The 21,635-nt window shown below is 38.7% G+C and overlaps 1 protein-coding gene across 1 annotated transcript in view; it reads left to right on the top strand.

Moving 5' to 3' along the window:
- The first annotated feature begins 11,499 nt into the window (after positions 1 to 11,499).
- nlgn4xa (neuroligin 4 X-linked a) overlaps positions 11,500 to 21,635 on the top strand; it is a 123,881-nt gene continuing 113,745 nt past the window's right edge. Inside the window, exon 1 of the mRNA XM_032556504.1 lies at positions 11,500 to 11,826. The gene's annotated coding sequence lies outside the window, so the exon portion shown is untranslated. The remainder of the gene's footprint in view (positions 11,827 to 21,635) is intronic.

The raw sequence follows: 21,635 nt of genomic DNA, 5'->3' as shown, positions 1-21,635 counted from the left end.
AGTCTATTCTAATCACATTGTTAATAAAAGGACTGTCTTTGATATGAGTGTACAGTTCAAATCAGATATTTCCATTCACTACAAAAACTCCAACTGTCTGACATGAATTCCAAGTAATTTTGGTGGACCATTGTTGCTAATTGTTACATTTGGGGAAAAGAACTTGTACATAAAGCCACAATGCAAATTGTATGCGGGAATATAGAAGCAACACCTGAAGACATCAGCCAGGAAGTAAAAGCTTGGACAAAAGAAACTTTCAAAAGGCCGGAGTGATGAAGGCATCCTACAAACCTCCAGATTCACCAACTCAAGTTCATGACTTTTTAGGATGTTAATTTTACAACCATCATCAATGAAATTTAACAACTGTATCATAAGAAAATATTTCAATGGAGCTTAGCAACGCTAGAAAAACAGAAATTTGGGGTGTTTGTATTTACCCTATAGTGCATAGTTTTGTTGCACAGAATGCTTGTAGCATTTTATGCTACACAAATGGGCCAGTGGTAAAGAAGAATGTTTCCCAGCTGCCTGGCTATATAAGTTTAGACTTACCCAGGATAAACACAAAGTGTATATTAACAGGTAGCTACTAATATCTGCAACTCCCTGAAGATACAGAAAGCAATGAAGATGTCTCTGTGTGATTCAAACTTTTAAATAACAGAAAAGTTTTGTGGGTGGAACAACATAAATTATGAGATTAAATAGTCCTGCCACAACCAAATTTAAGACCTGTGTTTGATGTACTTAAAGCCAGCTTGATATTTCAAACAAATCTAAGACGTTTTAAGGTTTAGATACATAAATTTCAGATGTTTTAAGGATGCGCAGACACGCTTGTCAACAGAAATTTGAAGAAAGTGATAAAAAAATCTAGTAAGTAATAAACAATACTAATTCAATAATTCTGCTGAATCTAACAGACCTTTAACAGAAAAGCAGTGTAATTTAATGTAAGTGGAAATTATATTTAGATAGAATTTTCAATATATTGGAAATAATAATACACATATTTTTTTACAGTGAAATAAATGTTTTCAACTGCTATCGATGATTGACTGCAGTTCTTTCTCATATCCACTTAAACATGACAGATGATCTGGTTCATGCTAAACTGTGTGGAGAGCAATAATAACCTTACATATTTATTCATAGCATGGCTGCATGTCGTAATCACTGAAGGTTATAGGAACACTCACATTTTGTGTTTGTTCTGTTCAGGTGGACAAATCTATCTTTGCTATATTTGCAGCCAGTGGGTCTGCTCACATATCTGCAAGTCATGACAGAAAAATGCATTCAGTTCTGTTTGATAGCCTGAAGCAGACAATTTCAGATAACCGGGAGTTTCTGAACATTTCATTTTAGTTTACCTCTTTTTTTACTATTTTTTCCACATTGTAGTGAGCTTGCACTCCTTGCTGACTGATAAAAATTGTATTGTCAGTTTTTTTCTTAATCTTTTTTATATTCTGTGTTTTGGTATCGTAAAGCTTCAGTCAGAGAAGGGTATTTTTAAGATTTCTTCAGTGGTCTCCATGCTTTGAAAGCACATAGTCAAACTAGCCATTACCACCCAGGTATGGTCAGGATACTGAACATCAAGGCTGCTTTTGAACACCATGTTTGGATAATTCCTGACTGGAGGTGAAACGGATCAAATCTGAAAAATTCTACAGACTTAAAAACCTTAAAAAATTCAAGCTGACTGCTTATTCTGAAATCTCCAATTGCACACAACAGAACAGCAGTCCTTCTTGCTTTTGGACCTTTAATTTTGAGTGCCTGTTTGTTGTTCATTTATATAATATATGCAAGAGGATGATTTACAAGCAGCTTTATGAAATAGCTTGTACATCGGTTGAACGGTTATTGAAATAACTTGAAACTGACCAAAGTAAAAGTAAAAAAATTACTAAAAATTGACCAATGAAAATCCTACAACATTTCTTCTTTTTCTTTTTTGAGTCTGCGCCTTCTCAAACCCAAGAGCCAGATTCTGGTTCTGCTTGAGGTTTTTTCTTGTTAAAGGGGAGTTTTTTCACCCTACTGTCACTACAAGCTTGCTCAGAATGAGGGATGGCTGTGAAGTCAACCACACAATGCAAGTGATTGTCTAATGCAGGCATGTCCAAAGTCCGGCCCGGGGGCCAATCATGGCCCGCGGTCAGATTTCATACGGCCCGCAGCTTCAGTCTTATAATGTATTATTTATGGCCCGCCTGCACTGTTCAAACAGAATAAATAAATCATAAACTTGAAACTGTAATTCCTCCTTTCACCAAATGGTGGCAGTCCCACTTTAATACTATCAGTCTGCCTTCGTGCAGCGAGACACCCCTCTCCACTCATTTCTGCCATGGCCACTGCAAAGAAAACAAGTTAACAGTGAAGGGCCGCCGCTTTCAAGAGAGAATGGGAATTACAATCTTTCTTCACTGGAAAATCAAGGCAATTTGCTTGTCTAATTTGTGAGACGGTTGCCTTGTTTAAGGATTTCAACGAATAAGCGACACTTACCCAGACTAAACATGCTAACGCATACAACAAGCTAACAGGGAGGTGCCCGTGCTGAAAAAGTGAAGCAGCTCCAAGCTTGCACTGGCATCTACAACCCGCATTCTTTCACGCAGGCCTGAGTTCAAAAGAAAATACCACCAAAGCAAGCTACGAAGTGGCCCATTGTTCATAGCTAAACATGGCCAAACCTTTTTACTAAAGATACTTTTATCAAAGGACTGTGTTATGAAACTGGTGGAGAACATTTGCCTCCTGAGAAGAAGCAAGAATTTGCAGAATGTTTGCCTGGGCACGTACCAGTGTGGCACGGAGGTGAAGGACATGAAATATTGAGTATTTTTGAACGAACCCCCTAACATCTGGTCACTATCAACAGTGACGAGGCCACAAGAACATTCTATTGCACCTGGATTTATGGCACTTATTTTTATTAAACTCTTGAGTTAGATTTGTTTATTACTGTTGATGTTATGAACCTGTAGTGTGACACCAAACTATTACTTTCTCAAAAGATATTGTTAAATGCAACAAGAGCAAACTTCACTTGTTTTAAGATTTAATAACAGACACACTTTTGCATTTACTTCTAACTCGGTTTAAAATGTTCTTGGGGCAAGATTATTTTAAACTATGTAAATTTAAGGTATTTTCCATACAGTTTCGTTCAATGTTATCTGACCTCTCCAGATATGAAAGAATTGCAGGAATTTGTGTTTTTAGAGTTGTTCTCATCTGACCTGAGTGGCTGATATTTGGTTTTTTTGTCATTGAAAGATAAGCTTAATTGTGACAATGAAAATAGTTTTATAACAGAGTTGTATTGCATGAAACATTTTGTAGTTAAAAATGTGTCGAAAACTATTGGCCCCCGGGCATCTTCACTTGATCAAATCTGGCCCTCTTTGCAAAAAGTTTGGGCACCCCTGGTCTAATGTCACTGTGTACTCATCCAGGAAGAATGAATGCTGCAAGTCAGTGACTTGATGCAATCTTCTGTGTTTCCTTAGACAGAACACTTTAATTTGATTAATAAACTGAGATGAATGCCCTGTTTGATAACTCACATTCAAATGAGATGAGATTGAATTGAAATGACTACAGATTACATCTGTTGTGATTTGGTGCAAAATAAGTAATCTGACTTGCATTTAACTTTTTTGAAGCTAAAATTAACAATGGAAACACCTCAACTGCAAAACTGTTTTTTTTTTTTTTTACTTTAGTGGAATATAGACAAAGTTTGCTCACATATATATTGGGAACTCCGCTAATGACTTCCTTGTTAAATCATAAATTACCTGAGCTTAACGACAGTTTTGTTTCAGTTACACTGAGGCCTGATGAATGTCCAATCTGCTGCATCCCAATTAGTTTGATAAAAAATATTTAAGTGTGACAAAAGAAAAAAAAAACAGAAGAAACTAGTAAAGCATCAAATATTTTCACAGTAGTGCAGAGAAAAAAAGCAGAATTGAGGACTGATTGACATGTAGGCTTATATAAGAAGACGCAGCTGACAGTGAGAGGAAGGTTGCTGTACTGCTGCTTTCTGACATTCCATAATCAAGACTGAACCTTGTCCAAATTGAACCAAATTCACTTCTGTTTTTTCTAGTTCCAGCACCAGATATGCGTCTCACCTGAGACTTAATGATATCTTCTCACTGCTTCCCATATCTGTCTTCCTGCTCGCTATGGAAGCTGCCATTTATGATTTGGATCAAAAGCCCAATTGGTTAGAGGATGGCTTAGAAAATTTCCACGGTTTAAGGTCAGGGACACACTGCAGGCAATATCAGTCCAAATTCATGAGACTCATAGCTGACATGGGATATCTGCAAGGTGCACATCTTTATTTGAAAAGCAAAGATCACTGTCAGGTCAAGGAGAACGAAAACTGGAAATGTTGTTGTCAGACAGACAGTAGAAATACCTCTAAATAAAGATGTGAAGGGAAAAAAGGGGAAGAATGTTTAAAAAATGGTTGCTCATCTGGCCACCTCCAAGCAGCTTGTAATGTATTATTTAATATGAAGAGAACACATTTCTGCTTCATCCGTTCTGTGAGGAGAGAGCTTTACAGAATTCAGAGCGTCGTTTCAAACGGATTTTCAATAAAACTGGAAACTTCAAAGGCGCTCATATACATGAAGGAGATGCTCTTAATATTACAACTAGCTTCTATTAGATTCAGAAGATAATGATGCAATCCAATCACATCCTACAGAAGAACAAAAATTATATAATTAAGATCCAGAAGATAATGTTTTATCTGACAGACCAACACAAATCAGTGCTATTGTCTGAAACACAAAGGAGAGGACACACAATTTCAACATGTTATTAGCATATAGTTATTATGATAATAACTATATCCAATTGTTTTTAAATTAACAGACTGGATCAGATACATTATAACACCAAAATAAAAACAAGACATCAACTACTCTATTTAAAGGAATTTCATCACTTCTTTCATTGGAATTAGCAGAGATCATTGGTTGGTTGGTTGACTTCACAGAGAGCAGAGCTGGGCTCAGAAATACAGACACAGGTAGAAAACCTCAGGTTGGATTGTTGATCTTTTTATCAGGGCAGCAAAACATTCAGTCCTTTCACGTACAGAAATGTAAAAAAAAAAAAAAAGAGCAAAAGTGTTTTTGTTGTGTTGTGTGTTGTGAAGTTCTGGGTGTGGAAAAAAACTTTACATCTATTATAAGAGATACACTGCTCAGATGCAGCTGGAGAGGTGGAAGCATCAAAGTCACAATGGGAATCTGAAACTTCAAATGGCAGCACAAGGGAGCGCAGCAGATGAAACAGCATCACCCTCAGCATTTGCTCTTGGGGAAAGTTTGGTTATTGCTCCATCTGGAAGTGAGGCAGAAGTTCTGCCCAGAGGACAGAGACATTGTCTCACAAGCAAACCTAAATGTTAAAGTCAAAGGGAAATGGCTTCATTAACCCTGCAGGGCAGCTTAGTGGGTCAAAAGAACATTCCTTTATACGCTAGGATTGTAGTGAAGGGTGAAGGAATACTCTAATCTGAACCAGCCAGCCACAGGGGAGAGAACCGATGTTAGGAAGTATCATAAAAATGTTCAGATATAGAAATCCACCGTACGTGTCTTGATGCAAGAGGGACTGGTGCACTTTACAAAATACATAGACGTCAGAAATGCTAATCTTTTAGTGTCTAACGTTTACAAAGCGGCCAATCCAGAAGTGCCATTCATTTTGCCTTGTGTTGATTGACTGTTCGCTCTAAGACCAGAGATAAGGAAGACTATGGGTGTTAGCTCTGCTGCAGTGCCAACATAAGTTCCACTGTGTTTTAATGCATATTAAGGAATATCTGCTGTTTGAACTAAACAGTTCCAAGTGTTTTTGCAGGGGTTCTCAACTATTGGCAGATCTTCTGGGCGACTGTCGTCCCTAACTACCACAAACACCAGTTGTCCACTAAACAGTGTGTATGTGGTTTAATATGCTCATCCTTGAGAAGAATTGTTTCAGTTTCCCTCCCATTTCCACCACAATCCAATTTTAGACCATTTTTATGAGTACTTAATGGATGGTAATAATTACTCCTTGACTTTGTCATAACCTTGGCGATACATTGTGTAGAACATTTTTTTCCTCTGTGTATTTCTTTTGATCCTTTAAAGGGTTTGTGAGTGAGAGGAAACTTTAAGGCCTAGCCTCTTGAAGAGTGTTTGCCTCAGCAACAAAGCTCCGACAGGCATTGATCACTAATTTTGTAGCTGTAAGAGACTGTCAAATATCATGTTGCCTTATTGCATCAACACTGAGACTGCAATCGATCAAAACACCAACAAAGATAAAACCGCACTTGCTCTGAAGCAGTCAGCGAAGAGGGCCACATCCTCGTGCTCATGCATCACCACCAAAGGAGTGAGTGCTCCTGAAGAGTCCCGGCGTCATGCCTTACCAACCACTTTATAGACTTTATGTATCTGTTTGCCAGCCTGAGGCGACAGGAATCGTCTGTACTTAAACACAGAAGAGGAGACATGTCCTGGCTCTTTCAGAAACCCACTCCCACAGCCCCTGTCTCTCTGCATGTGATTACTGCCATGACTTGTCTAAATCATCTGAGGCCAGCTTGTCCTCTGTGAAGTATTAAACACCACACTTCTTGCCCTCATCTACTGCTGCTGCCATTAAGTCCGTAGGTCTGACAGTCTCTTCATTCTGGAAGAGTGAACACGGCTGCACAGACCTCTCATCCACACACATGCAAACCTCTGCCGGCTCCAGTGTTCATGCGCCATATTTAATGTAGCTGCATGCTACAGACTGAGAAATGAGATCCAAATGTTGTCAGGACTAACTAATCCTAATGATGATGAAGTGAAGCTGAATGTTGTGTCAGCAAAGTTTTCAAATGTTCAAAAAGTACATTTCAAAATTAGATCTAGGAATGATTAATCCCAAATTAGTAAAGTCAAGATATCACTTCAAAAGAACCCGTGTGACAACACGAAGTAGGCTGAGAGATCTCAGAAAATAAAACAACCTGAAGAAACTGAGAAAAGGATAACAAAGTCACTGACATCTACCAATCTAGAAAAGGTAATAAAGTAATTTATAAGGTTTATAGACCCCAGAGAATCTATTATCCTCAAACTGAGAAAACATTGGAAAACCTTCCTTTGGAAAACTACCAAAGGAGGTCACCAAAGAATCCAAAACATCTACAGCTCTGTTGGCCTCACAATCTCAGCAAAGGTCAGAATGAGGCCCATCCAGGTCATTCTAGACGTATCCACACATTTTTTCTCGGTTAGGTTGTGCATTCACACTGACTCTGAGTCTTGGGAGACCAGAAATGATCATTTTTGAAACCACATTTTGGAGTGGATAAATTTCAAATAAATCAATATGATACATAATAATAAATAGTAGTAAATAAATGTAAATAAATGGATTCATAAACACAAAAATGTAGCATACTATATGTCTAACTTCCAGTTATTGTTTTGCCCCATCAGTTACTATTTTAATTTATTTCAGTTAGCAACGATGTTTTTTATTTCCAGTTTTCATTATTGCAGATAATTATAATAATCTTGTTTGGAAGCTGCTGCTGCTGCTAAAAGTAGAACGACTAGTTATTTATTAGGCTGAGAGATATGCTGGTGAGTATTGTATTGATTTACTCTGGCTATGTTTGATTTCTAAAGTTCATTTATGATTGTAGACATTTCAGTGTGACAAAGAAGCAAAAACTAAAGAAAACAAGGAGGATAAAATATTTCCTCACATCACCTTATCTATTTCTGAATATATCTTTAAATCGCAGCACATGCAGAGAATTATTATTTTTCATTATCCTCAATTTAACATAATTGTACTGTAGTGAAGGGAAAAAGCCATTATTAGGGTGCTATATTCACTCTCTTTTCCAATTATCTGAAATACAAAGTGTGCAGAATTATACTCCTGATCTAAAGTTTCCACTTGTGCTGTATGAGGAAATGACCAGTAGTGGTTTCATCACGCTGCATGCATGCTAATACAAGGACAGAGAGGCCACTCTGACTTTTTTCAGTGGTCCTCCACTGCAGGTTGCAGGTGACGTTGTAATCCTACTCAACATTTAATTTGGCTCCACTCAGGGAGCACCGACGTCCCTTCATCAGTCTCATGAAAGTCACCCAGTCAATCTTGGCCGATCCGCCGACTGGAGCTGATATAAACTTCAGAAGCAACGAGGACACCCCCGACTGCTGAGGCTTATGATGTGGGGAGAGGGAATAAATGATAACAATATCAAAGGGAGGCCTGCCTCATCTCCCAGCTCTGACTCAACTGTTCAAACCTCCTTTTGGCTTGTTTTATGTAACATGATGAGAAGCTCTGCTCACACTCACACTGGTTAGAAAAGAGCCTGACCTTGATGTTGAAGGTTATCGCTTTCCAGGCTTCTGTGTTTTATCTGTGTTTCAATTTAGGTGGTGGAACAAAAAAATCCTAACATTTTCCATTGATAAATATGCCTCTCCTTGCTTGTTAATGATATTTTATAACAAATAAGGTAAGAATTTTTACTGTATATCAATCTGAAAAGGATTAACAGGTCATCACAAAATTATGTTAGGAACATCAGTCTGTGAAATGTTAAATATTCTAAAATATTCTAAAATTGTGGCTATTGAACATGTTGTATAAAGTACTCGCTGTCTGATAGTGAGAAAAAAACAGACTGGAATTTAGCTACGTAATAGTCCAAAAGGACTAATAGCGTAATAGTACGCTATTATTATGCTATTCAATAGCATATTACTTAAATAGTAATACGCTATTCAAGCAGCATGTTACTCTTTTATGACTGGACTGACAACATCAAAAGTGTTGTTTTTCACAAGACTATATTTTGTCATGTGGCCGTAGTGCTAGCTAGCCGTAGCAGCAAGAAACAAATTCAAATATTTCATTCAAATGAAGATATAAAGACAGTTTCCTGTAGCAAGTAAAATATTTGTGGCTTTACTACATGAACTCTACCTTGTATAGCTGGCATTTTCCTTGTTGTCAACACTATGTCCACCTCTGGTCACTTCCTGGTTGGTTATCATGCCACTGAAGATCAAAGGGGAAGTGGTGGAGGAGGTGGAGGATTACAAATACCTGGGAGTTGTAATCGGCAACAGACTGGACTGGGCATCTAACACTGACGCTGTGTGCAAGAAGGGGATGAGCAGACTCTATTTTTTAAGGAAGCTGAGATCCTTCAATGTGTGCAGCAAGATGTTGGAGACCTTTTATCACAGTGTTGTTGCCGGCGCCATCTTCTTTGCTGCTGTGTGTTGGGGAAGCAGCATCAGAGCCAGCGACTCTAATAGACTGGACAAAATCATCAGGAAAGCTGGCCTGTACTGGGACTAAGGCTGGAGTCCCTGGAAACTGTGGTGGAGAGGAGGACACTGAAGAAGGTTCTGTCTATTATGGACAATAAACAGCACCCTCTCCACCACATAGTGGACAGACAGCGGAGCACCTTCTCACATAGGCTGCTCCAGCTCCGCTGTCGTAGGGACAGATACAGGAAATCCTTCCTGCCACAGGCCATCTCACTGTACAATAAAAGCTAAATCATTGTTCTGCACTAATCAGTCCAATTTTGCACAACTGCACTGTGGCACACTTGCTGTACATATATTTACATATACATATCTGCATTTTTTGACAATTTATAGCATTTTATATTTTACATATATTTTTTTTATTTTATCTACAACTACTACTCAGTGGTAGTTATTATTGTGTCTTGTCTCTATGCTGTAACTGCGAAGTAATTTCCCTTCGCAGGAAATTACTTCGCAGTTTCCTGCGAAGGAAACTGCAGGAAACTCTATTCTATTCTATTCTATTCTATTCTATTCTATTATGAGCAAAAAAATTCATTTGTAGAGACAGTTGGAGTTTTATCATTTTAAAGATAATTGGTTCAAACCTTGACTTGAGCTTTACTTACAGTGTGTGTTTGCTTTCCATGCTATGTATTGTTTTCTTCCAAACTAGTTATTGTATCGCATGTTAGCAGCTTTAGGTGGGCAAATACAGAGTTTGGTTGATCACGGATTTGTTGCACATTATAGATGTACAAAAAAGTTGTTCTTTCATTTCTTCTTTTTTTCTCCTTCATTTGTTTCTCTGAAGTGTAGCGTGATGAGGACCTGGGGATCTGGGACAGGTTGACAACATTCTGACAACATTTTTCCCTGCAGTCGGTTTAGCCTGCAGGAACAATGTGTGCAAAAAATATATACTTTGATATTCATATTGCTTCCTATGCAGCAGCGGGTTTTGATACTGGCAATAAGGCGAGGGCACAACACTTTGAGAGGGTGACAGGAGTGCTACAAAAAAAGTCCCTTAGTTCCTCTGTTTGTTTGTTTTTTTTCTTTTAGCATGTAAACTTCTGGTTTCAAAGTATTTCACAATGACACCTAAAAGCATATAAATTCGCAATCAAGGTGAAACAGCGACAGGTGATCAACTCTAGCTCTAAAATATCTAAACTTCACTTGGATTACATTATAAATGAATTCATAAAAACTGGGGATTCATAGATTCTTTATTCCGTTTGTAAACAGAAGGGAACTTTTTGTTGCTTTAGATCTTTGCTTTTTTTTCTTTGTTGTGGAAATGATAAATGAACAAAAGCTTGCTTTTTTGTCTCTTATTAAAATTAGTCTGAGGATTTCACTTAGACAAAACACTGGAAATAAATTATTTTCTATACAGGACTATAAAAGCTTTTAAATCACAGTTTGAATATTTTAAATGTCTCTTAAAAAATTCAGATTCAGATTATTACATTTACTTTGGTCAATCTACAACATTACAAAAAATGAAATAAAATGCTGTTTTAGGAGCCAAGAATTTACTAAAAGAGAAATAGTTTAATGACATAAAACATAGTTCCATTAAACTTCTGAGATCAAAAGTCAGATTAAAGTCGGAATTCTAAAATTAAACTCAGAATATTTTTCCCGGTGGCCCTAATCCTCATATTTTATGTACAAACATTGTATATCAACTAAATCTTTTATTTTACACAATAGTCCAACAGTTTTTGCAAATTTATTTCTAAAACATTCAATATGAAGCTTTTAATTAAGTTTTTAATTTCAGAAACATACCTAAAAATTTGGTTTCATAAACTCTTCCGATTCAAACTTCGTTTACAAGTCATTTTACATGATCGTAGATCCGAAATGTCCCGACTTTTGCGTGATTGTTGCAGGTGTTTTGATGGAGACCTGCCACAGTTGGTTCGGTGCCACAACATCGAACCAACTGTTAGGGATGATGGGGAGAGTGCAGCAATCTATTGGCTGCAGGCTTAGTAAATTCAGTCTGTGTAGTCCAATAGAAAGCCAGAGAAAGAGAGAGAGAGAGAAAAAGAGAGAGAGAGAGAGAGACCTGGTTTCTCTATCACTAATCTTGTACGCGCAATTCACTCTCGCTATGAGAGCAATTAGATTTAGCAGCGTTCCCAGCGCCTCTGCAATGACTCATTGAAACATCTTCAGTGCTGATAAAGCCGCATCTTCATTCTCCTCACCTCACACACACGCGCGCGCGCGCACGGGGAAAACATAACCCAGGACTTGCTGCTGCGCTCCCTCCGGCACACATGGTGCGCGCTGTGTTACTTTGGATTTGCAGAGCAGGAGCTTGGATGTGGACTGAAAAGCAGTTTTTTTGCGCATGTGGGCTGCAGAACCTCGAGAAGTCAGGACTCGTACGTTAGGGATCCGGACTGAGGTGAGTGACACAACAGCAGTTCGTGTGTGAGGAAGCTGCAGGTGCATGAGCTTCACTTTGATTCGAGTTGGTTTGGAGAAAAATGTCTGCGGTGCGGACGGTGTGAGTGATGCAAGAAGGAGCAGCTGGGATGAAAATCACCACGAATCCCTCATCGCGCAAATGACTCAATGCGCTTTTTTCACGTTTCAGGCGTCATTCATGTGCAACCACACTGCGCTTAAAGCAAAGTCACAGCCAAAGCAAACAGTGAGGAACAGAGACTACAAGCAGCAGCAACCTGCTTTTAAACACATTCAACACATTATGCGTTTGTCAACAACTCTTTTTTTCTTGGCTATCCAAGTGTGTGTGTGCATGCGTGTGCGTGAGAGCTGCAACGCAGACTGACATCCTCCATCAGCACAGCTCTGTGCGCAGCCCGGCCGCCACAAGATGGTGGTGTAGAGATCTGGATGTGGCTTCTGGAGAAACGGAAAAAATGCATGAATTCACAGATAAGAGGAGATGAAACAGGCTGCGTTTTGTCTGAAAAATCAAAAGATAGAACTCAAACTAGAAGTTTCCATTGGTTTTACCGGAGAGAGGCACCTGTTCAACCAGCTAAACCTTTATTCTGCACAAATGAGACAAACACTTTAAAACACACATTTAACCTGTTCAGTGTTTGATATATGCCAGAATAATTAGAAAGGAAGTACATGTAGCCAGCGGTGCCTAAAGTGGGTCCTGGAGGGCCGGCCTCCTGCATGTTCTCTCCCTGGTTTAACTCAAATGGATCAAATGATGGTTCGTTAGAAGGCCAAAGAAGAACATTGACACACTGAAAAGGTTGTTACTACCATCAGGGAGAGAACTAAAACATGCAGGACGCCGGCTCTCGAGGACTTTGGACACCCCTGATGTATGCTGAGATTACTGCTGTTTAACAGAGCTCAGATGATGGTGTCATGGTTTTGTTGGCCACTGCCAGGTTCATTCACAAAATCTGAGTCAAATAACGACACACCTGGGGATTTATTTTAAGGCAATCTGCATCCTTATGTGATATGAATACATTTAACATCATGAGTGTGTTTTAAGTGAACTTCAACCAAATCTGAGGAAGTGGTGAACAAAGTGTCTTTAGCACTAAAATGAGTCTTTTACCAGCATGAGCCTGAAGGCCACTCAGAGAGGAAGACACAATTCCTCCTTAAGCATCATAAAAAAACAGTTTACAGTTTGCAGATGGTGTCAGGGACAAAAACCTTCATTTTGAAAGACATTTTCCTGTTGGTCTTGGATTTAAGCCGTTCAGATTAGCTTTGGATCCTTGGTGGGGCGGCTGAACTTAACCTTATTTCTCCACCCTGAAACGAGTCGATGAGGTTTGAGAACCAGATCAGGATCAATCTCCCCTTTGGGTGTTTTCCAGGCATGCTAATGCCGACTCAATCCTGCAGAAGTTTGTCAACTTTACAGTTGTCCAGAAGTCTTTGACACTCTCCATGAGAAAGACAAAAGTCATGTAAAAGAAGGTAGTTGTGGAAGGAGAAAAGTAGAAAAGGTGAAAGCTACAGCCTTTAGGCGATTGAAGGAGTTTCAGAAGGCTGGTGGGCCAGTGACTTTTCACAAGTCCAAAGTCACTGCAACCATCTAAAAGGATATTTCAAAGCACTTCATGTTTCTGTCTGCTGACAGACAGAAACATCTCTTTATGGAGATGCAAAATTCAGTTTACACCTTTTTTTAGTATTGGCTCACTTAGTATTGGCTCACAATGATTGCTAGCAGATATCTGCTAGCAATCACGCCTCATCGAAACCCCACAGAGAGTCTGTGGAGTATCTTAAAGAGTCACATTAAAGACACCAAAACCAACAATTCCAGTTCAGTTATCAACAGTTCGTTTCCCTCCTAGCTTCTAAAATAAACCTGTCAAGTCCAAGTGATAAAACGTTGATCCTGGGAGAAAGTCCAAGGGTTTTGTCAGTGACTTTGAGGAAGTCTTCCTTCCTGAGTAATGCTTTTGTGGTGGCAGTGAAAAGAAACAACTATCTTTGAACAGAGAAACCTCCAGCAGAACCAAACTGACTGACCAGCTTTAAAAAGAAGCATTCACTATCTGAAAGTGGCCAATCAGGTTCTACATAGGAATATGACAAAGTTTGAAGGTCACAACCAAATTTATCCTTGTCTTTAACTTTTCTTCCCTTTTGACTCATTAAATGGAGTTTGAAGGGTTTACATGCCTATAAACTATATAAATGGTAAATGGTAAATGGCTATAATGGTAAAGTACAACTATCTGGTTGCATATGTGTGCACATAATTTGTTAAAGGACCTTGTTAGTTAATTTGAGCATTCACTTTTCATTGCTTGGAGTTTATCAGCATCACACACCTTGATTTTCTTATATTTGTTCACTCTACTTGCCAAAGTTCTCCAAACTCTTTCTGATTGTGAGAATGTGGCTTGTAAAATGTAAAATGTTTTCCTCCCATGAAGTAATTTTTCTCTTGATTTGAAGGGATGCCTGGTCTTACTATGAAGCTGAGAAACAAAATACATTTTTAGCTTTAGCTCTTATGCTGAGGCAAAACTGATATTAAATTATATTGATCTGCTTACAATTTCCCATAAAATCCCACCTCCATCTATTCTGCTTAAAAGAACAAAACATGTTATTCTTTTAGCAGCGTAGCTGCATTTCAATTGTTTTTTATAATGCATAAAATCTCATATTTCATACAGCAAAAACAAACTGAGCAAACCTACAGGGCTGTTAAAAGTCTCACCACAGCATTTAGATCAGAGTTACAGTAGGTCTGGACTTGGTATGGCAAGTCTTTTTTTGCTGAGTGTGTTGTGGATATGCTGCTGTGTTTTCAGGTCCCAGTTTGAGCAAGTCTTCTTCACTTCTTGTAAATGATCACACAATAATTCCTAATAATTACATTATTCTTGAAACTTTGCTGTTGAAAAGGAGTGAACCTTTGTTTCGCAGGACTTTACTTTGGTATTTGGTATTTGGTTGTTCATAAACTCACTGAGTTATGTCCAGTTTAAGAATCCTTCCTAAAGTCACAGATATGAAGACTTTTTCTGAAAAAGTTGTTTAGCAAATCCTGACTGCTACATATTCCCCTGTATGTTGTCTTAGTTTTTTGTCAAACATAGACAAATTTTGTCATATTTATAATTCATTGACTATGCCTCTTTTTTGTTTAATCTCCTCCAGGTAGCAAAAGAAACTTGCTAATTGAAATTTTTTTTTTAACATGAAGTTTTTATCTGCAAGGCTTCGTTGCAGATATCGCCTGTCACGATAGCAAATTTTGCTCAACGATTAATTGTCTCAAAAATTATTGCGATAAACGATAATATTGTTTGAAGTCCTTTTTATACTGATTTAATGAAAATGACGTAATAATCCATGAGATTTCCTGCCAAAGATAGATACACTTTATTTTCAAAAGAACATTTAACACTTGAGCTGATAAACAAAATAAACAAAACAACCAAAAATAAAATGGATTCTCAATCTCCATTAACAAAAAACGCACTTGAAAAAAAAAACTAAACAACATAAAACCAAAGTGGAAATAAATACTGCATTCAACCAAAAGAGTAAAGATTATGAAGTCTGTATATTATGTTGCCCTTCAGTAATAATTAGATTTAAATAGAGAAAATGGGCACATCGACTACCTGATGCAATAGTTCACACTACATGATTTTTGCTCCTATTTTTCCCCTTACAACAATCTTAAAACGTTGATCTTTCTAAGACTGTATGGTGTGTTACGGTAGATCGTCGTTGCCGCTCCGATCTAAATCAGGGGTTTTTCCCGACTGGGATCGTTAACGCAGCCTGTTGAATGTGACAGGCAGCCAATCAGAAACCGCGGATTCTCCTCCGCGGTTTCTGAGGGGAAATTGAGGGGAATTCCAAACAGCTGACATGGCGCAACCCGAAGTCCAGCGAACATTGGAGATGATATGTGGAAACAACATTAATGTTTATTCAAAAGCAACGAATATAGAAATGACAAGAGGAGGAGTTGGAGCGAAATTGCTACCGCAGTTGATAAACCCGGTAACTTTTCAGCTGTTCTTCGTTAACGTGACGTAAATAGGTTATAATGATTTTCATTCAGTCAGGACTTTACGCTGACACTAGCAACATGCATTGCAGGTAGATTGTAGTAAAGCATTGATTAATGCCTGGTTTTAAAATTAGTTCACTGGACTTGTAGCCATTATTTAGTGCCCATTGTTGGACACCACACGGAAGGACCGAACCCGATGGAACTGTTATAGCTAGGATTTCTGTCGGCTAATGTGTGGTCTGTCAGGTTTTGAAAATGGGCCGACAAACGGCAGCTCTAAGATCCTGTGCGCTGGGCTTTACACTAAGGAAATGAGGAAGGGAGGTCAGTGGAGAGCACCGGAGTTGAGCCCTTTTTCATTCAGTGTCATTAACAGAAAGAGAAAAGGGCCGGAAGAGACGATAAAGCCGATAATTAAAATGACGTCGATAGTTTTAATTTATCTACGATTAATTGATTTATCGTTTATCGCGACAGGCCTAGTTAGGAGTATGATTCTCCTATATATACAGTACAGACCAAAACTTTGGACACAACTGTGTCCAAACTTTTGGTCTGTACTCAGTTCAGGCCAAAAGTTTGGACACACTTTCTCATTGATCATCTCATTTGGTCTGTACTGTATGTCTTTTACTAATTATTTAATGTTTATTCCTAACTAAGTTCATGGCATTCACACTTTGGATCCAACGGCTGAATTGGTAAAAAAAACAAACATAACATCTTCCTCGTAGGTCAGAAACGCCACAGGCTTTTGACAGTGTTGAAAACAGTTATGTCATAATACAATAGATATTTTATTATGACATAACTGTTTTCTCCTTTGTCTCCTAGTGGACAAACATCCATCCATCCATTTTCTTACACCCTTGTCCCTAGTGGGGTCTGGAGGGGTAACGTTCCGGGCGAGAGGCGGGGTCACCCTGGACAGGTCGCCAGTCTGTCGCAGGGCAACACAGAGACAGACAGGACAAACAACAAGGGGAGGCACGCACACACACACACACCTAGGGAGACCAATTAACCTGACAGTCATGTTTTTGGACTGTGGGAGGAAGCTGGAGTAGAACCCACCATGCACAAGGAGAACATGCAGAAAGATCCTGGGCCGGGAATCGAACCCAGGACCTTCTTGCTGCAAGGCAACAGTACTACCAACTACGCCACTGTGCAGCCTGTGGACAAACACAATGCAGCAAATGCATTGCAGGCTTTGTTGCCTCAGGCATTTCCATGGCCTAATTATGGATGCATGGACAGTTTGGAAAGAGATACAAATATTTGGTTTTGTGGTATTGTGGCATGTTTAGAATGATTTGTGTAGAAAACCAAAGAAGCTTTTATCAACAGAGGCATCAACTTTAGTTTCTAAAGTATAAAATCTTTCAATTTTATTAAGGTGTACCTTCATTTAGCATTAATCTATATTAGTATTCATTAATTTCCATAACAAACAAACACCTTAGCCTTGTGGGCTTTGTCCTCAGCCTAAAGTGTTTGACAATAATTGTCATTGTTACATTTGGAGGAAAAAGAGGGAAGCTTGCAAGCCTGTAAGGTACGGTAGTGGCAGCATCATAATGTGTATATTTGCTGCAGGTGGAACTGGTGCACTTCACAGAATAGATGACATAATAAGACATAGGAATGTGCTTCTACACCTGAAAGAAAGAAAAAACCGAGATTTATATCTGGGCTTAGTCAAAGCCCAGATATAAATTCAGCTCAATATCCAACCGAAATACATTTAATTCTGTGAAAAAAGGTTAATAGAACATGGATTTGTTTGCAAGAAACCGTTGATAGTAATTTAGTGTTTCCCACAGCCAGTTTTCAAACACAGTGAATCAGGGCGTTCTTTTCTCCATCGTTCTGCTTGCATTAGGGTTCCCTAATGTGACATCCTGTAGATTTTAATGTCAAAGCAGAAAACAGAGACAAACAGTGCAGAAATATCCTAAAGCTTTCAAATGCATTCTACATACACGGTGGTAAATCATCAGCTGCTGCGGCTCAGTCTGTGACATCCTATAGTTAGGAGGAGAGCACATCTCCGACGGAATCATTTTATAATGATTGAAATGCAAATGACAGAGAGCGCCTTCATTGATATTCATAAGACTTATCTTGTATAATTATTAAGAGTGAGTACATTGTTCTTTGTCTGCAAAGGAGAGTCGCAGTGCAAGATCTGCATGCAGGCCGAGCTGTGTGAAGGACGGTTTGTCATAACACACTGAGTTATTACAAATGCAGCTGCCTGTGTCAATTTATTATAGAAACATTTACAAGCACATAACCTGAGGTAACAATAAGAAACTGTTTGGCTTCATTTTGTTGCATTCACTGCTTCTACTGGTTGGAGATTGTTGTGCAGCCATGTGCAGCAGCAGCAGCATTCCCAGTATTCTGTGGAATCATTTTCATTTATTGTGGGCAATAACCAATGATCAACAGTCTGTGACCTAATAGTAACCTATTGTACCTGCTGAATATCCATTTGTTTTTATCTATATCTACAGGTATAAATATGTGAAGGTAAAGAGGGTCTATGATCTTTCAATACAGATGCTTTCTCATATTGTGCCCCCGAAACTCCCTTTGTTTTTTGTTTTTTTTACAATACAATATTTATGTCCTCAGTGATGTTAAATCAGACTAAACTTTTCCTGTTTAAGTCAGTTAAGACTTTTAAGTCACCTACTCAGTCACTATCCACAGTTAAAGGCCATTCAGAGAGGAAGAAGCCACTGCAGCAAAAGCATCACAAGGCAGATTGGTGTTACACCTGGAGGAAAAAGCTTGAGCTTCTTTCTGCCGAGGGAATAATTTGCTGCAGGAAGTTCACAAAAAACTATTTGGAATCATGAGGGAAGAACATTATGTGGGAATATTGAAATAGCATCTCGGAAAGTTAAAGCCAGGGACAAGCAGAGGCTAAGGCTAAAGCTGTCTGCTAACTGAATCAGAAGAAACACGATGACTCTGCTAAGGAAGGTATTTGGGCTCTGACATCTGAAAATACACGTTGGGTTAGGATCATTTTGACAACTCTTTAGCTTGAACAGTGCTGACAGGATGAGTCAGTCTTTGATCTGGTGCAGTGTGGGTTTCACAGAGTAGTCTTTATAGCAGAGAGTGATTGTAAATGATGAACAGCTTGGGGCTGGCTACTGTACATCAAATACTACCCCCTATAAGAGGAGAGGTGGAGAGGGGAGGGAGGTCTAACTGACAGGGCCGCCTGGAACTGAAGGCTGGAACGTTGTAGTAAAGAGAAATTTCTTCACATTTCAGGTAGTTTCAAACCAGTACAACACTTCAATGAGCTGTTAAGAGATTTTCTTATCACAAAACCCTTAAATCTGATTTTTGTCTCTATTGTTCTCAGAGCATGAAGTTTTACCTACTGGAATTTCATTGGTCTTATTTACTTAATCTAATTGGGCTGAATTTACAATCATGGTCACCTGCTACTGATTCTGATGCATCTTAGTTGTCCTCTTGTCTTAGCCAGGTTTTAGCTACTGGAATGACATTTTCATTCCAGTCAAGTTTTTTGGTTAGAAAACTTTCTGGGGTTTCTACCCAGAAAGTTCTGGGAAGGAAACTTTCATGCCCAGAACTTTCTAGCTCAACCCTCCCATTCAGTCATATTTTCAGACTTCCTCCAATTTTCCCATCATAACATAATTCTGGCCTGAAGTCCAATGGACTCTAAGCCTTGTCCTGGAGATCTACTATCCTGCAGCCTGTTCACACCTGCATCAAATGAATAGGTTATGAGACGTTTGCCAACTTGATGGGATGCTGAAGAGGTAATTCAATCATTGTTTTCGGCTGTGTTTGGAGCAGGAATTAATCTAAAACCTGCAAGACATTCCTGCTGTAGAGTCTGAGATGAAGTTCTTTGATGTTTTGCATTTTATCAGAGCATCTGACCTTTGCCAAGACATCCAGACTTGGTAAAATTAGCCTAGAAACTATCCTAAATGTTGGCAATAGTCTTTCTCAGTGTAAAATGGTAAAATTCAATTGTTTTGGAACTTATTACCCTTTCCTTTCTAGATTGATGGACAGTAGCAATTACTTCTCTGAAGTCTTTAGTGTTGACTTTCCTTATTGACATTGTGTTAACACATCTTTATGCTTGAGGAAAAATACAGACTTTATATTTGGTAATAATGAACTGTACCAGAGGGCTGCACAGTGGCGCAGTTGGTAGCACTGTTGCCTTGCAGCAAGAAGGGAAGGTCCTGGGTTCGATTCCCGGCCTGGGGTCTTTCTGCATGGAGTTTGCATGTTCTCCCTGTGCATGCGTGGGTTCTCTCCGGGTACTCTGGCTTCCTCCCACAGTCCAAAAACATGGCTGTCAAATTCTCCCTAGGTGTGTGTGCCTGTATGTCTCTGTGCTGTCCTGCGACAGACTGGCGACCTGGAACGTAGCTGGAGATAGGCACCAGCAACCCTCAGGACCCCATTAGGGACAAGGGTGAACAGAAAATGGATGGATGGATGGAACTGTATCAGATTAGCAACACTTTGCTGTTACATTCCTTACCCCCTAAAATTATATTGATGGACATATTTAGTTTTGTTTTTCCTTGTTGTAGTCATAAAATTTTGTTTCTTGTCACTGAGTTATAGAACCAAATATCTTTGTTTTAGATGTTAGTTCAAGCATATTTGGTTTGCTGTTGCTTGGCTCTTATTCCAAGGCTGGAATGAAAGTACAAAAACACTTGAGGTGTGGACATGTACATGTTTCATGTTCCTAACAAGCTACAGTGTTCAACATAAAGGAACCCTTTTTTTAACTCAGCATATCTTCTGTTGTACCATACAACAAGACACTTTGAATGTGGGCCAGTGATTGTCAACAAAATTTTCTCATTTGCACAAGCAAAAAGTAATTTTTGTATCAAATTCATTCAAGCCCATGTTGATAAAATCCACCACAGTTCAAGTCTTAGGAGAAAAGCCAAACTTTAATCACTTTTACAACATGACAAAAAACACATCAAAAGCTACTATTGCATTTTTGAAGAAAAAGAGAGTGAAGGTGATTGAATGGATAAATGTTTTTCCTGATCTGAACCTAATGGAGCGCTACGGAGAGTTCTAAAGAAACATGCTGAGTGTCACTCTCTACCAGCATCCATGCTCTAACAGAGACTGTTCTTCAAAAATAGAAAGAGATAATATAGAATTTTGGAAATTGTTCTAGTATTTATTGAGATTAAAATTAATGTAATCCAGGGGAAGACTGTGTAAAATGACATATAAGAACCCATAGCAATGAAATTCTCTTTGAAAAAGTTGCCAGTTTGTGTGTCTATGGAAAAATTGATACGTTTGATACGTCAGAGTCAATTCAATTGATATTGAGCAGCTGGCGCTCTGCGGTGCCGCTCCATTAGGAATGTGTTTGACCGTGACTTGATGAAGTCTTACTGTTTGTTTGAGTTTTGACAACTCAACAGTCTTGATTTACAGCATCATAATATGATTATATAATCCACACACAAATCAGTCACTGACGACAAAAATGCGATTAATGACAATAACTTTGAGGAACATTGTCCTCTTGAAGAAAAGTTATTAGCTTTTGATAAAACTTAATCTGATTTCTTCAAGGTCACAACAATAAAAAGTTTACATTTTTATGCTTGTCAATACATTTATTCCTGCAAACAAAGTTGATAACCAATAGC

The sequence above is a fragment of the Xiphophorus hellerii genome, chromosome 24, assembly GCF_003331165.1.
Source record: "Xiphophorus hellerii strain 12219 chromosome 24, Xiphophorus_hellerii-4.1, whole genome shotgun sequence".
NCBI classification, from domain to species: Eukaryota; Metazoa; Chordata; class Actinopteri; order Cyprinodontiformes; family Poeciliidae; genus Xiphophorus; species Xiphophorus hellerii.
The sequence above is the reverse complement of the archived record's forward strand: the minus strand, read 5'-3'. Positions and strand labels throughout refer to the sequence as shown.